Source organism: Melanotaenia boesemani, chromosome 20 (assembly GCF_017639745.1).
Source record: "Melanotaenia boesemani isolate fMelBoe1 chromosome 20, fMelBoe1.pri, whole genome shotgun sequence".
Lineage (NCBI taxonomy): Eukaryota > Metazoa > Chordata > Actinopteri > Atheriniformes > Melanotaeniidae > Melanotaenia > Melanotaenia boesemani.
In genome coordinates, this window is record NC_055701.1 from 21,892,695 (window position 1) to 21,908,790 (window position 16,096).

The following is a 16,096-nucleotide window of genomic DNA, read 5'->3' on the forward strand; positions in this document are numbered from 1 at the left end:
ACCAGTCTGTTGTTAAACTGGGAGTTCCTGCCTTGAACCAGAACACTTCTGGACTAAAATCATCTTTGATCCTCTGAACACATGACAGTACTATTTTTAGTAAATAATGCAAAAAGATTGAACTTTGGGTCATGTGTTGAGCATCTTGGCTTATTTAAGCCTCGTTGACTCCCAGCTTGGTAGGTGAGTCTGGTTTTGTGAGTTTCAATTTTGTGCAATTTTGGTTGGACTAACATGTTTATTTGCATTTTAAAAGTCTGGTTTTGGTCTGGCAAAGCCAGAAATTTCGTCCTTTTCCAGTGGTATTTAAATGTGCATGCTGTCTGGGATATTCCTCGTCATATAAAACACAGTTGCTTAATATTAACAGTGTATTCAGCTTTCAACCCAAACAAAGATGGAGCACTTGTGTGGAAAATGCTATTTTTGGTCAGCTCACCAGTGGAAGGGGGGCCATTCAGGAACAAGACCCTAAAGAGAAACAAGTGCTGTCACAATGCACAGTATAAAAACAAAGCAAGTTTTTCACACAAAAAAATTAAATATAGTAAAGCTGCCCAAGGTAACTGAGAAAATATGTCTTTTTTAGTTTGGATGAAGTAACCTTTCAGCTATGCCATGCTTTAAATTAAACAGCGTGTCCCTACTCACCATGCTTCTTTTTACTCAGAGTCCTCAGGGGTCTTGCTGCTTGGCTCCTTGTCTGACCCACACCTTCACACCACACTCCAAACACACGCTGGTGACAGGAAATGGGGCTCCAGGCCTGAAGTCTTTAGATCCTGATGTGAGCTGACACTTTACCTTTCTTATTTCACAACTTCACTACTTATTACTGAGCGCTGTAAGTGGACATCGCTCAAGGGTGATGTTAGTGTTAGCTCTCCTGAAGACCCCCCTCTCACCAGCTGGGCCCTCGGTGTCATTCCCTAAGTTTTTCTTTTTTTTTACCTCAGTGAAGTTGTTGCAACTCAAGCCTGCAAATGATCGGCTCCTGCAGACTGCAGAACGGAGCACAGGGAGAGAAAAAAGCTAATCACAAAATCTAAGAGCAGCACCGTTCTCTTGAGCTGTACTTTATCTTTTTCATGTCCACTTTGTCTGCTGTTGCATGCCAGATGTTTTGATGAAAGTCATCCATGTCAAACTCCCTGTGGCACTTTGTAAGTATGAAAAAGAGGGAAGTGGCTTTACTCTGAGGACACACACCACCTGTAAGCAGTCTCTTCAGCAGGACACACAAGGAGGTCTGGAGTTAAATACTAGTATAATCCATTAATTATTGCTGAACTCATAGAGGACTCAGACAAATGATGCTAGAGCAGGTTCTGAATTCCAATTACATGATGCGCACTAGCTAGAGGTACACTGCCCAATGGATTTCTCTGTTTCCACACTTTTTCCTGTGGAGAAGAAAACTTCCATATTTGTATTCTATAAACATATTCTTCATACTATTACAGCATTTTAGCAGCAGAGGATGGTGGCTAGGGCTGGTGGTGGTGGATGGGGGGTATTGGCACCTATACCTCCTACCCAATGGACCAATTTGGGGAAAAATTCTTTCTGAATTAAATATTTGACTTCAACAAATCTGTATAAGTTAATAAGATTTTTGCATCACTGTGTAGGATTTTAGAATTCAAATCGGATCAAATTGACTTTTTTTGCTTTGCATGATTGTCCCAAAAAAAGGGAATCTGCATATTGCAGTGGGATGACTGCGCCAAGTCTTTTCATATGCCAGAATGGATTAACAATTATTCATAATTGATTAAGATTTAATTATTATTATAAAAAGACTCTTAAACACTCGATAAGTTTTACATACTGCTTGTTTTGCTCTGGAAATGTTTTTCTTTCATTGAGGCTTCAGGCCTCCATAAGGCTGGAATTAGAAGTGGTTGCACTGTCAGCATCCTTCTTCTTTGCACCATCTCTGGGGCTTCACTTGTCTCTACAGAGGAGTTATTGTCAAGTCAAATCTCATACTTGTGAAAATGAATCTAGACTGAAGAAAAAAATTTATTTGGTTGGGCAACAAACCCCAATTCCAACGAAGCTGAGATATTGTTGAAAATCTAAATAAAAACAGAATGCAATGATGTGCAAATGTTAAAAATCCATATTTTCCCCCAATAGAACACAAACAACATATTAGATGTTTAAACAGAGACATTTGAACATTTCTTGGAAAATACTAGCTCATTTTAAATTTGATGGCAGTAACACATCTAAAAAAGTTGGAACGGATATTTAGCTTGTCTAGCATCCCCTCTTCTTTTAACAAGTCTGTAAATGTCTGGAAAGTGATGAGACCAGTTGCTGGAGTTTTAGGAGAGGGATGTTGTCCCATTCTGGTATGATGCAGGCTGCTAGCTGCTCAAAAGTCCTGGACCTTTGTTGCAGAATTTTTGGTTTCATTACAGTGCAAATGTTTTCTGTTGGTTAACGGTCTGGACTGCAGGCGGGCCAGTTCAGCACCCAGACTCTTCTCCTGTGAATCCATGCTGTTGTGATGGATGCAGTTTATGGTCTAGCATCGTCTTGCTGAAACCTGCAAGGCCTTCCTTGAAAGATAAGTTGTTTGGATGGAATGTTGCTCTAAGGTCTAAAACCTCCATGTAGCCTTTACACATGTGGAAGCTGCCAGTTTAGGCACTAATGCAACCGTTTACCATCAGAGATGCAGGCTTTTTGAACCGTCTACTGATATCAAGCTTGGTGTTCCCTCTCCTCTTTAGTCTGTAGGACACAGTGTCCATGCTTTCTAAAAAATATCATAAATTTTGATTAATGAACTGCTGAACAGTTTTCCATTTTGCCTCGGACCATTTTCAATGAGTTTTGGCCCAGAGAAGATAATAGTGTTTCTGGATTACGTTCACATATGGCTTCTTCTTTGCATGGTGAAGCTAACTGTGTTCACAGACAGTGATTTCTGGAAGTGTCCGTGAGGACACCCAGATAATAATGAGTTACAATAATCCAGCCTAGAACAATTAAAGCATGCACTAGTTTCTCAGCATCAACATGAAACAGGATTTTCCTAATTGACGATGCTCCAGTGTTGCACAGGTTAAAGGATGCAGTCCGGGAGACAGGTTTTATTTGTGGGTTAAAAGATAAGTGTCACGGGGGAGAAACTGGCTGACTGGTAGGACAACTGTGAGTGGTAAAGGATTAGTTTTCCTGAGGAGCAACAGTCAGTCAACAAGCCTGGTGGAAGTAAAAATATAAGAAAAAATTATTTACAATACAATTAAAAGAAAGGTCCAACTAAAACCAATAAAAGTCTTTCTTAAGCCTCAGCACCAACTGGAGGGGATGCAATCTTCTCCAATGAGTCCTCCAGACCAGTGGGAGTATCTCTGTTGGTGTTACAGCTAGTAGCCAGTTGTCATCCATCACGACCGGCTAAAATCCACTACAAACAATAAAACAAACAAACCACATAAAAAGCTATCAAGTCCAAGCTGGAAAAGTAAAAAACCAAACAAATCCGGCTAGTGCAGCTAAAAACTAGTCGTTGGATGACAGAATGATGCTATAGGTGAGAGAGAGGTCACTTAGCTGAGAGGTCACCCCTCCACTTATCCAATTGGCCGTCCTCTCTCGTATCTTACATACCTGTGACATAAGTCTTGATCCAAAAATAACTCAGAGGATCCTCCTTGTTCTTTTTTAAATTTTAGACCCTGAAAGGAAGAGCAAACATTCAATCATTCTGTCTTCACTTTATGTGCTGATTACATGGTGTTTGTGTATAAATCTTGCTGACCTGAAAACAATAATGATAACATCATACCTGTTCAGTGTGAGTCTTACTTCTCAGAGATCATTGGATGGTTGTGCATATTTAAGTTTGTTTTGGGGGTTTCTGTGTGATAAAGCAACAGTGAACACAAAAGGTGAGTGTGTGCTTCGTGTGTGTATATCCACTATATTACCAAAATTACAGGTTCATCTGTATGAACTTAGTAGACATCCCATTCTTATTCAAATGAGTTCAATATGACGTTGGCTCACCCTTTGCAGCTATAACAGCTTCAACTCTTCGGGAAGGCTTTCCACAAGGTTTAGGAGTGTGTTTATATTTTACAATTGACACAGTGCAGTCAGACAAGTAGGGTTGAAATGGTGAAGTGCAATTTGTCACACCAGAGAAGCCGTCTCCACTGATTCAGAGTCCAGTGGCGGCATTGCTCTACACCACTAGATCCAGTGCTTTGCATTGCTTTTGCTAATGTATTTCTTGGATGCAGCTGCTTGGCCATTGAAACCCAATCCAATAACCTGATATGAACACCACACGAAGTTTGGAGGTCTGTAGCAATTGACTCTGCAAAAGTTGCCGACCCTTGAGCACTATGTGCCTCAGCATCTGCTGACCCCGTTCAGTCATTTTATGGGGCCTACCACTTCTTGGCTAATTTGCTGTCCTTCCCAATCGCTTCCACTTTGTTATGATACCACTGACAGTTGACTGTGGAATATTTAGGAGTGAGGAAATTTCACAACTGGACATGTTGCATATCCCATTACCATGATGGAATTAACTGACCTTCTGAGAGCGACCCATTCCTTCGCAAATGTCTGTAGAAACAGTCTGCATGCCTCGGTGCTTGATTTTTATACACCTGTGGCCATGAAGGTGGTTGGAACACCTGATTTCAATTATTTGGATGGGTGAGTGAATACTTTTGGCGATATATACTTTAGTGTTTTGAGCTAACATAGCAGCAAAGGCTCATGGGAATCATGTTTTAACAGTCCTTTGATTTTTGTTAGCTAATATCAAGTGATGTTATCAACTTACTTTTGTCCATTGTCAAGTTCATGTTAAGTTTTGCTCATAGTTCTGGTTTCATGTCGCACCGTGACTCTGGGATATTGTACCAAGAGAGACCCTGCTGTTCTACATTGTATTCAAAATGCCTGTTAATCTATAATAGGGTCACTTTCCTATTGAATCCCATGGCAAAGTGACCCCAAACTTTTGAGAAATTTCTTGGTGATGAGAGTTTTAATGGTCTGAGAGGAGCCAAGTTCTTATCCACTATTGACTCAGCTAGCAGGTATCACCAGGTAGCAATTTACGAAAGAGACAGACCCAAGACAGCATTTACGACGCCATTTGGTCTCTTTGAATATGTTAGGATGCCGTTTGGTGTTTGTAATGGGCCTGCTACATTTCAGAGACTTATGCGAGCTACTATGTATGATCTCATCTTACAGATACTCCTAGTGTATCTTGATGACATCTTGGTTTTCTCTGCAATATTTGACGTACATCTGGAGAGGCTCGACGTGTTCAAAAGGTTGGCTGAGACTGGTCTTAAGGTGAAACTGCAGAAGTGTGTATTTCTTCAGGAGATGTGAAGTTCTTAGATCAGCAAGTGTCAGCTGAGGGAGTTGGGACAGACCCATCCAAGGTTTCTGTGGTAAAAAAATTGGGAGATCCCCACAACTGTTAAGGAGCTCCAGACTTTTCTGGGTTTTTTTTGGTATTATAGGAGGTTCATCAGAGGTTTCTCACAGATTGCCAGGCCACTACATGATTTGGTAAACATATGTACAAGTGACAAGAAATCAGGCAAGTTAGGTCACCAGTTTATAACCATGTGGACCCCTGAGTGTTCCTCAGCTTTTGAGCAATTGAAGGAAAAACTTACTTCTTCTACGGCATTCTGGGCTTTGCTGATTTCACTCAGCCTTTCATTGTCGAGACGGATGCCAGCCAGTGTGGTCAAGGTGCGGTGTCAACAAGGTGACATGAAGCATGCCATAGCATATGCTAGCCGTAGGCTACGTAATGCAGAAAGGAATGACAGACATTACAGGAGCATGAAACTTGAGTTGCTCGCTCTATAATGGGCAGTTGCAGAGAAATTCAGAGGGTACCTATTGGGTTCCAGGTTTGTGGTGTTAACTGACAACAACCCCCTTTGCCATCTCAAAACAGCTAAGTTGGGTGCGGTAGAGCAGTGCTGGATAGCACAGCTGTCAGTTTTTGATTTTGAGGTGAGGTATCGGCCTGGGTGTAGTAAAGCTGCTGCAGATGCCCTGTCAAGGCTGGAGTCTGCAGGGGAGCCTGAAAGAGACCCAGATTCAGATTTGGATGATTGCATTGCCTTGTGTAATCTGATGAGCCGATGGACAACTCTAGAACCAGACCTTGTTAATAAAGGTCTTGAATGCTACATGGTGAGGCAGATCTGCACTGTAGAGTCAGGGTCTAATGGGATACTTGAGCAAGGCAACACTTTCACTCTTCCAGGGTATACCAGGGATGAGTTGATTGCTTTCCAGAACAGTGACCTTACCCTGAAAGAGGTCAGAACGTTTTGGGAGAGTGGTAAGAAGCCAAATTCTATGGAAAGAGCAGCCCTGCCTTGTCTAGTAAAGCTCTTGCTACAACAGTGGAACCTCATACATCAGAAGGATGGCTTATTGTACTGAGTTGTGTCACAACCATGTCACACTGAGGTAAGGCAACTACTGCTACCTGCTTGTCTCTAGGATCAGGTTCTGGAGAGTATTCATAATAAAATAGGACACCAAGGGATAGAATGGACTGCAAATCTGCTGAGAGAGAGGTGTTTCTGGGTTGGGCTTTATGAGGATGTGGAAGAATGGGTTAAGAACAATGAGAGGTGTATTTTGTCTCAAGCAAGGTACACACATAACAATTTTTGGGCTGTTTATGTCCCGATTTTGCCTCTTCTCGACCTCAGACGGCAAACGCCCGATCATCTTGAGATTTCCCTGTCCAATCATCATTTGGTCTGTGGTGTGTTATGAGCTGATTTGTCCCGATAATCCGCTCCGGGGAACATTGAACATGTTTAATATTTCAGAGCCGATTTCTGAGGAACGCGACAACTCGTGCATTCTGACTTCATGGATGGTGACGTGGTACGGAATGTAGCCAATCAGCCCAAGCTGGCTGGGGTACAAGAAAGTAAATAAAGTCCATGTTCAATCTGTATCTTCCTTTTCGTAAAGCCTTAGTTTGACACTCTGACCCTTGCTTTCATCCACATGTCACTTGTGAAAAAAAAAAACAAACAAAAAAAAAAAACTGATCTCGCATTCAGTTGAACAGTTTACTTTAAAACTTCACAAAAAAGGTCCATTAGTTCTCTATAGTATGGAAAATAAAAGTAAATAAAACATAATGCCATGAAATGAGAGAAAGAGAGGTCAAAAAACTGTGTGGCTCTACTCCAGGCTTGCCTGACTGTCTTTTTTGATCAGGTCCCAGCCCCACCCCTGTTAGCCTGCAATCAAATATGCAAATCATCTTAGAGCCACAATATCCTCTTCAAAGTTACAAAGATATCTATGCACGTAATTAAATAAAGCATTTTTCTTGTTTTTAGCTTGAATTACAAAACACCTATATATTAAATAATCTGAAAACATGCATGAAATCTTTAACATAATAACTTTAACCATAACTTAACTAAAACTTGTATTTAGGCTCCTACACACGCTGTCTCCAGTCTGTAATTTTTTTCAGTTGTGGCTTTTTCTGTTAACAACAGTCCCAAGACCACTGTCATTTCCTCATCCTATATATCCCCTTTCATGTTGTGTGTAGTGTTACTATGTTTCTTCTTTGTTTTTTGCCAGTTGTTGCTATGGTTATTCTTTTCTACGTTTCGATGTTTGTCCGGCTCAGAGGACTAGATTGTAGATGAGTTGCTGGGCAGCATCGTCGTGTGTGTTGTTCTGTGATTAGATTTTCAGAGCAAACCACACACAGTACAATCAAAACTGATTTTTTTATCTTCAGGTGTGAGCTCTCAACCAGATAAAAAATCTCATAAGATTAAAAAAATCGTTATGTGTGTACCAGGCTTAAGATGCCTCAGCAAAAAGATTAATGCTCCGGCCCAAGCATTTCTGGATTCCCGACCTTTAGAGGTTGTGGCAGTGGATTTTACAGTCCTTGAGCATTCTTCAGATGGACGTGAAAATGTCCTTGTTGTCACTGATGTGTTTACAAAGTTCACACAAGCTTTTCCTATAAAAGATCAGAAAGCTGACACAACAGCTAAAGTTTTGCTAAGAGAGTGGTTCATGAAGTACGGAGTCCCTGAAAGACTTCATTCAGACCAGGGAAGAAATTTTGAGAGTGAGGTTATAGCAGAACTGTGTAAGCTGTATGGTGTCAAAAAGACCAGGACAACTCCGTACAGTCCACAGGGAAATGCTCAGTGTGAAAGGTACAACTGGACACTTCATGACTTGCTCAGAACCCTTCCACCAGAGAAGAAGAGACGGTGGCCAGACTATCTGTCTGAGCTAGTGTATGCCCATAACGTCACACCGCATGCTACTACAGGCTATGCCCCTTATTTTCTGCTGTTTGGGACTGAGCCCTGCCTGCCTATAGATGCATTGCTAGGGCGGGAAGGCCAGTTGGACAACAGGCAGGATTGGCTGTCAGTTCACCAGGAGAGGTTTAAGCAGACACACAAGAGAGCAAAAGAGCATTCTGAGCTGAAGGTGGCAGAGAGGATTTCATTTCAAAGTGGGAAATAGAAATGTGACGTTCATGAACGAATCGATTCTTTTGAACGACTCTTTTAAATGAACTATGGAAACCGATTCACAGCTGAGAGCCGTTCATTTGCGAGCCATTCTTTATATATACAAATTTTTGGCACTGCCTTCATCAAATCAAATCAAACTTTATTTATAAAGCGCCTTTCATGCCATAGGCAACACAAAGTTCTTTACATGATTAAAAACATAAGAATAAAAACACTCAATGAAATCTTTCACACAGTCACATGCACACACGTATACACACACACGGCAAGCCCAATCCCCACTCCCCACCCCCTTTCCAGCTAAAAATGACTGAATGAATAAATAAATGAATAAATAAGTAACTAATAAGTAGTACAGTTGATTAAAATGAAAATAAAATAAATAACATTTGTGACATCATAGAAGTCTGATGTCCAACACGCTCCATTCATGTGAAGCATCTATGGGCAGAGAGTATTGTTTGGAAACAAATATTGTGAGTTCTATCCAAAACATTTACTAGAATTTGCACAGACTCCTCGGGTTTATCCTTTTTTATCTATAGTTTTCCTATAATTTTTTAAATCTTGTATAGTAGATTTCATATAGATACATATTTTGATTGTTTGTCATTCTTATATATTTTGAAATTTTGTAAGATATTGTAAAAACGAGCCAGTCTTTTGAATGGCTCTTTGAAAGGAACGGCTCCACAAGATCTCTCTCAAGATCTCTCCCTTCTCTAGTGGGAAAACCCACTGTCCTCCAGTCAACACTGGCAAATTAGTGTTCTTGCGTCAGCGACCCATGGGGAGAAACAAAATCCGCTTGGGGTTCAACTGTTTATAATGTAGTGGACATTCAAGGTACTACTCACACTGTAGAACCTGTCAAAGGAGGCCCCTCTAATAGGGTTCACAGGTTAGAGTTGCTTTTGTGCAGCTCCAGCTCTACAACCCAACACTAAAAGTGGGCTGCAGAAAAACAACCAACTGGCAGCTGAGTGGGTGCCAGAGCCCCTTGAACCTGAGTATCTAATTGTCGAGGAAGTCCATCCTATTCCTGATGTGAATGTGCCTCATAAACCTACACCTTCAGATGAGTCAGGGTTTCTAGTGTCATCACAACCCGATGAACCTGCATTACATCCCACTAGTGTGACCATTGAGGTGGATACAGATCTTGGAGAAGGGATGTATTCTGAAGCTATACTGTAGTGACTTACCTGATATAGATAGAGATAGACCGGAGCCAAGGCACAGTCCAAGTGCAGAGGCTGAAAAGTGTTCTCAGCCAATTCCTGTCATCCGGAAGAGTAAGCGAACAACTGAAGGGTGTCATTCAAGTCCATTTAATTTGCTGAAATCAGCTCTCTAATGCAGTAGCAGTTAGCAACGATAGGGTGTCACAAGTTTAACAGGCTTGGGTATAGTTCTATTTGGAAAAGCATTCCAAGGAGCATTCCATCTGGCTGAGATCATTGAGTCACCCTGTTGAGGTCTGTAGTCATCGAGGATGCTGACAAACTGGAGGGAAGAATGTAGCCAGGTGGTAAATCATTAATATAATCTGATTGTTTCTCTGCAGCACTGTGGTCCACTGGCTGTCCAGGCCGTGTTAAACACTGCATGCCTTGCAGTGTTACTTGGGCCGGGTACTGCGTGACAAATAAGTTGGTGCCAGGGCAGTCCATCCAGACTTGCCACAGTACTCCTGGCCTTTTCTTTCTCCCTTCCCATGGGAGGGGGGTGCAGCTATACGGGACAGATGGCATTTGTTCTGTAGGCAGAACAGAACATTTATCCAGGTAATAACCGGGTCTGTGTTTATCTTCTAGATACAGGGATTAGCGCATCCCAAGCTATTTATGTGTGGATACCCTGCTGTTTTGTCTCCGTTTGATTTCCTGTCCGCTCCTCCAGTGCATCGGCGGGTGGAGCCAAACTTCTGTGACTGACAAATTTGCTCTTACGCCCCAGTGAGGGGTAAAGCACGGACTGATCATTATTGTGGGTGCAACCCAGGTGGAACATTGTTTGAGTTTTCTTTGGTTGCCTGCTTTTAATTTAGATTTAAGTAAAGCATCTTTTGCATGTTTAACCCCTTTTTTTTTTGGTTACAGGGCTGAATGCACCCCACATGATCTAACCCCATCAAATGGGGTCACACAAGAGTGTCAGATATTTTAAATTGTGTTTGAAGATAAAATTGTTAAAAATAAAGATGTCATTTTTGTATGGGAACCCATCTTCCCTGGTGCAATTTTTTATTTGGACCTTGACTTTTGATATTAGGTTTTTCAGGGGGTTTGCCACCCCCAGATGGCGTTGTCTCAATTATTCACATTCATCCCACCCCACTCGACTTGCCACATTTGCATGTATAGAGATATGCTAAATATGTTTTAAATAGTATAAATTAATATCCTGTGATGTGGCTATTAGATGGCAGTGTCACAGGATATTATATCTTTCTGCCAACACTTAGCCCTGGGCATTTTGGGCCTTCTTCCTGTTTGACATCTGACTTGGCTAGAGACACGGGGAGTGCTAATTAAGAGTCCACCTTATGGTAAAATAGAGACCGATCTCTGAGAGAAGAGAGCCTGCTTGTGGTGCAGGGCAGAGACTGCAATGTTCCTTTAAAGGTAAAGGAAGAGCAAGAACCTCGGTGCCTGTAACTTCCAGTGTCTGTGTTGAAAAGAACTGCTGTGACATAGCCTACTGCTGTATTTTCTTGGGTTTTATTTTTATTTTATTGTATTGCCACTTTTGTACAGTGTTGTCATTTGTATTAAATTGCTGTAAAAGAACCCCAGTAATTGTGTCCTATGAGGTAACTAATTTCCCAGGCTATTAGTCTATAACTACATCTATACTCATTAAGATTAAATAAATAAAAAGATTATGAGAATAGTGGGTTTCTGCATCTATAAAGCTTCCCGCATTGGGGGTTTTCTGGGGATGTAGCCTTAATAAATAGGCTATGAGGCTGAGGGATCGTCTTCCTTACAATCTCCACTTGAGCCACGTCTGGTCAGCAGAGTAAAGCTGGACTTTTTGGGAGGTTAAACTTGAAGCTGGGATCTTAGTTAGATCCTTATTCCAGCTTGTAGCACCCCCTTCCCCCGCCTGTTATGGGTCCTCTCTGGTCAAGATTCATGGTTTGTGTTGCAGGCTGCTCTCAGCTGATGGTGACGTATTTGTCCATCCAACAGAGTCAGTAGTGTGGTTTTGAGGGGGCGGAGGGCTGAGAGGCGCAACCATTTCACACCTCTAACGCCTGAGAGGTTGGGCTGGTTTTTAAATTATATTACTAACAGTTACATGAGGATGACGATCCCCAGATAAAACCCAACTTCGAGCGATCAGCTGCAGAGCCAGACTTCTGAACCAGTCAGATGCTGCGCAAAGTCCACCTCAGGCAGCCCTGGCAACTTCACAAGCGTAGTTATATCCAACAGCTGAGCGCAGATCTGGAAAACGACGCATAACAGGCTATTAATTGCAGCGTATTATTTCTGTGCGGAAGACAGCAGTATCCAAAACCTACAGGATCCACAGCAGCGGTTCCCTGCGCTGCAGCGGCGGGGAGAGGAGGAGGAGAGCGCTGATTCACGGCTTGCAGGAGGAGGGAGAGCCGCGCGGACAGACTCAAGAAGATCCATCTCTACCAATCTTAAAATACCCACTCCTCCTCCTCCTCCTCCCTCGTTACTGACAGCTTTGTGATTCGGTCCATCCGTCAGACAGGGAGGATCTGGGGAGGAGGGCGCCAAGGCAGGAGAGGACGAAAGGCGATCACCCCTCTGGCCGGTTTGATCCTTTCCTCGCCGACATTGAGCAGACCGGGGGAACTGCTCCTCCGTGGATGAGAACGGCACAGCGGCTTTACTGGGGGATTCTGATCCGTGGAGCGCGCTCGAATTAAAATATCCTATTTTTAAGATCCCTGACAAGCTGATCCACACAGCAAAATAAGAAGAAAGGGGGCGGAAAGGAGCGATTTCACAATCTCTGCACATTAACTCCTCGACACACAGATCCAGGTAGGTTTTAATTAAAACAAAACCATGTCAACTCAGAGATCAGGGGACCACACTGGCGCAGACATGATTTCTGATATGACAGTTCGTGCATCACGTTAGATTCATCCCGAGATGCAAATATCGATGCGTGATGGTTGGATATGGTCCGTCTCTCCGGAGTGCTTCATTTTGCACAAGCTTCTTTAACCTGCTCCATCATTAAGCAGATACGATTCATCGCAAACGGGCTGAAATGGATTCGCGATACCGTCTAAATTGGCGTCTGTCAAGACAAGTAACGAATACCGGCTGTTAACGGGCTGCCGAACTCATCCCGCTTCTGATTGGCTGAACACCTGGATTTCCACTTTTACCCGTGAAGCTCTAGTCTTTATTTTTACCCTGTATCTGGGATTCTCCTGCATGGTCTGTCAGCGTTTAGAGTTAATAAACGCAGGCTTGCACGCATCCTATAGTCTAAGTTATAGCGGGTCTAATGCTCCAGAAGGGATTCCCCCCTCAGGTGCTACCGACATTGGTACAGGGGAGCAAAACGGCCCCGTGATGATTAATCATCAACAGCTGCGGCTCTCTGTGTGTCTGCTGAGTCCATGTTTACGCGGATCTCAAGTAACCGCCTTAAACAAGACCCTCTGCCGAAAATAGTGACAGGGAAAAGAGATCTGTGGGCAGAGCAGCCGCTCTCTCCTGTCAGCAACTGCCTCAGCCATAATGCTGTCTGCATCAGTCAGTAGCTTTGCAGGCTGTGTAACGTGGTCACTAGAGATGCACTAAGTAGGGGGAAAAGAAATGCCGACCCAAATAACCAAAATTGCCTTAACCTTGCTAACCTTGTTTTCACAATTAAAAAAAAGAAATAAAAAAAAAAAAGAAAAAAAAAATGAAAAAAAAAAAAAACCAAAACAAAAACACACATCTAAATCATCCAGTCTATTATTCATTACTCCACCCAAAGAAGCTAAGATGCAGAAATAGGATCTTGAAAACTGATCCATTTTTAGCCTTATCATCTCTACCTTTAATAGTATCTAGCACACCTTGTAACAAAACTGTACCTTCATGTTCTGGCACAGAAATGCATCCATTTGAATCAGCAACCTAATCTGCAGGTTTTGGATTGTAGGTGAAAGCTGAAGTACTCAGAGAAAAACCCACAAAGTCACAAGGAGAACAAGCAAACTCCAGGCAGAGAGGCCACAGCCGACGTTCAGAATGAGAATCTTCTTGCTGTAAAGCAACACCTTCAACCACCACACAATCGTGCAGCCACACTTATCTAGAGTTTACTCTTTTTTAAACTAAAAGTAGAATCATCCACCTTTAGTTGTCAGTGATGACTGTTGCTTTCAAATAAAACAAAGAAGGTTTATCCGTTGGACCATTTCTGTTCCTTTAAAGCAACAAAAATGAAACAGTAATTTCTCTGTTCATAGTGACATTCCAGCTGTTTGATGCTGCCCTGTTCAGTTCTTGCTTTTTTTGGTCTGTTAAACTGTTTTCAGAAGGCTCCATCTTGGTCTGTTTTTATCTTTCAGCACATTACAACCAACTAACAGTCACTTCAGATGATGATTTATCTGGCTTTTTTTCATTATGTCCTTTTCATGTGTCTTAGTGGTGATGGGATTTAAATGGAAAGTATGTTTTCTGATAATAGTAATCTCTATGCTGCAACAATACAGTGATTTACATTAATGTGTTGATTCAGTGATAAACAAGTCAAAAACATTAATCCAAGATTAAATCATTGAACCTATTTCCTAACACCAACACACCTCCAAACAAAGCTAATAACTCAAACAAAACTAGTTTGTAAGTTAGCCACAAGCAGACAGAAGAGCATCACTCAAGATCTAAAGTAAAATATAACCCCAGGAAATTAGCGTGTGAAATTCATCTCACATTAATCGGTTGTTTTCTGAGGCTACATCCAATGTGTGAGTCCACACAAAACCGCTGCAGATGCTGTAGAATAAGTTCCAGGCCTGTAAGTGGCACTGTAAATACAGCAAAAACAGAGAAGAAGACTTGGAGGATGAGCAGAAACCCATGTGATGCTCTCTGATGGTGGAAGCAGAAAGGTAGTAGATTTTGTTGTAAAAGCTGTATCATACTTTGCAACGTCTGCAGTAGTGATGTGCGATACCACTCGTTTTTTTTTTTTTGATCCGATGCCAAGTAAAATAAAAGCCAGTATCGGCGATAACGATCTGATACCGAAATCTTGTATCTTTGCCATAATGATTGCATGTTTGTCAACACCTACATATTAAAATATTTAGGCTAAATAATATCAGTCTAAACAAATGATATGGATTTGTAGTATTATTTTTTTTATCATATTAAAATTTTTTTATCCATATTTTTATTTTTTTAAAAGCCCACATTGGCTGGTTTACTGAATATTTAATGTCACCAGCCTCTGCAGCATCCTTACCCACTAAATCTAGGCCTGTTGAATTGCTGTGAGCTGATCTCAGGGACACATATCACTCCAAGCTGAACTCATACAGCTGTTTATTGCAGCATTTTATTATTTCATAACCATATTTAATACTGTACATAACAAAGCAGGATGCAATAGTCTTTAGAAAGAGGGAAACTCCTGTTTAAACATCAACACACAAACCCGAACCTAGCAGACAGATAAAAAACACTTTCCCTAAATTTAGCATCAGTGGTCCACAGCGCCACATTTTTTCCCTCTGAATAGTGGTTAGTACCTGCCTGCAGCATCAAAGGACTCCAAGAGTGACGTGTCTCACCCTTGTAGCACCTGTCCCTCTCCTCTCCTCCTCTTCATCTTCATAATTTAATTATATACTGTGTTATGGTCAACTCTTAAATGTTTAAGGAGGTTTGTGGTGTTGCTACAAAACGTTTATTCAGCTGTTCAGCTCCACATGAGGCACCTGCGCCCCTACGCTGTACCATTTCACATATGACTTTGGCAGGCAGAAGAAAAAGTAGTTCCTGCTAATTGGGTATAATTTAGCGAAAATTCTGATATTATAGGTACTTTGCACTCTACTCAAGTTTGTGATAGACTACGTTTTTTTTTTTATCCCAACTCATTAAAATATTGATATTCTAACATGAAAATCGATTCTAGAACATAAAACGCTGATATCAGTAATATTGATATTTTGGTATCAATCCACACATCACTAGTCTGCAGCACGAACATAATGCTGTAATCCACCACTGTTGTAGCTGTTTGCACATACGGTCAAGCAAGAGGTTGGACTATAGCATCATCGGTTCAGGAAAGATGCATATGGGCTGTAAACATAGAAAAAAAACGGTGGTGTTTTAAGATGTATTCATTTTGAGACCGGATTTTTAAAAAATAGCATTTTTTGGGCTCCCAAAAATGTTGGTTCCATGGGGACAAAATGTATAAATGCTAAGAAACTTTAGTGGATACACCCAAACCTGAATCAAATCAAATCAAAATTGTACCTTGTCAGAATGATATTAGCGAGCATTGAATTGCTGTCCTTT

General features: G+C 41.6%; 1 protein-coding gene across 1 annotated transcript in view; it reads left to right on the top strand.

Moving 5' to 3' along the window:
* The first annotated feature begins 12,157 nt into the window (after positions 1-12,157).
* slc8a3 (solute carrier family 8 member 3) overlaps positions 12,158-16,096 on the top strand; it is a 112,469-nt gene continuing 108,530 nt past the window's right edge. Inside the window, exon 1 of the mRNA XM_041972806.1 lies at positions 12,158-12,592. The gene's annotated coding sequence lies outside the window, so the exon portion shown is untranslated. The remainder of the gene's footprint in view (positions 12,593-16,096) is intronic.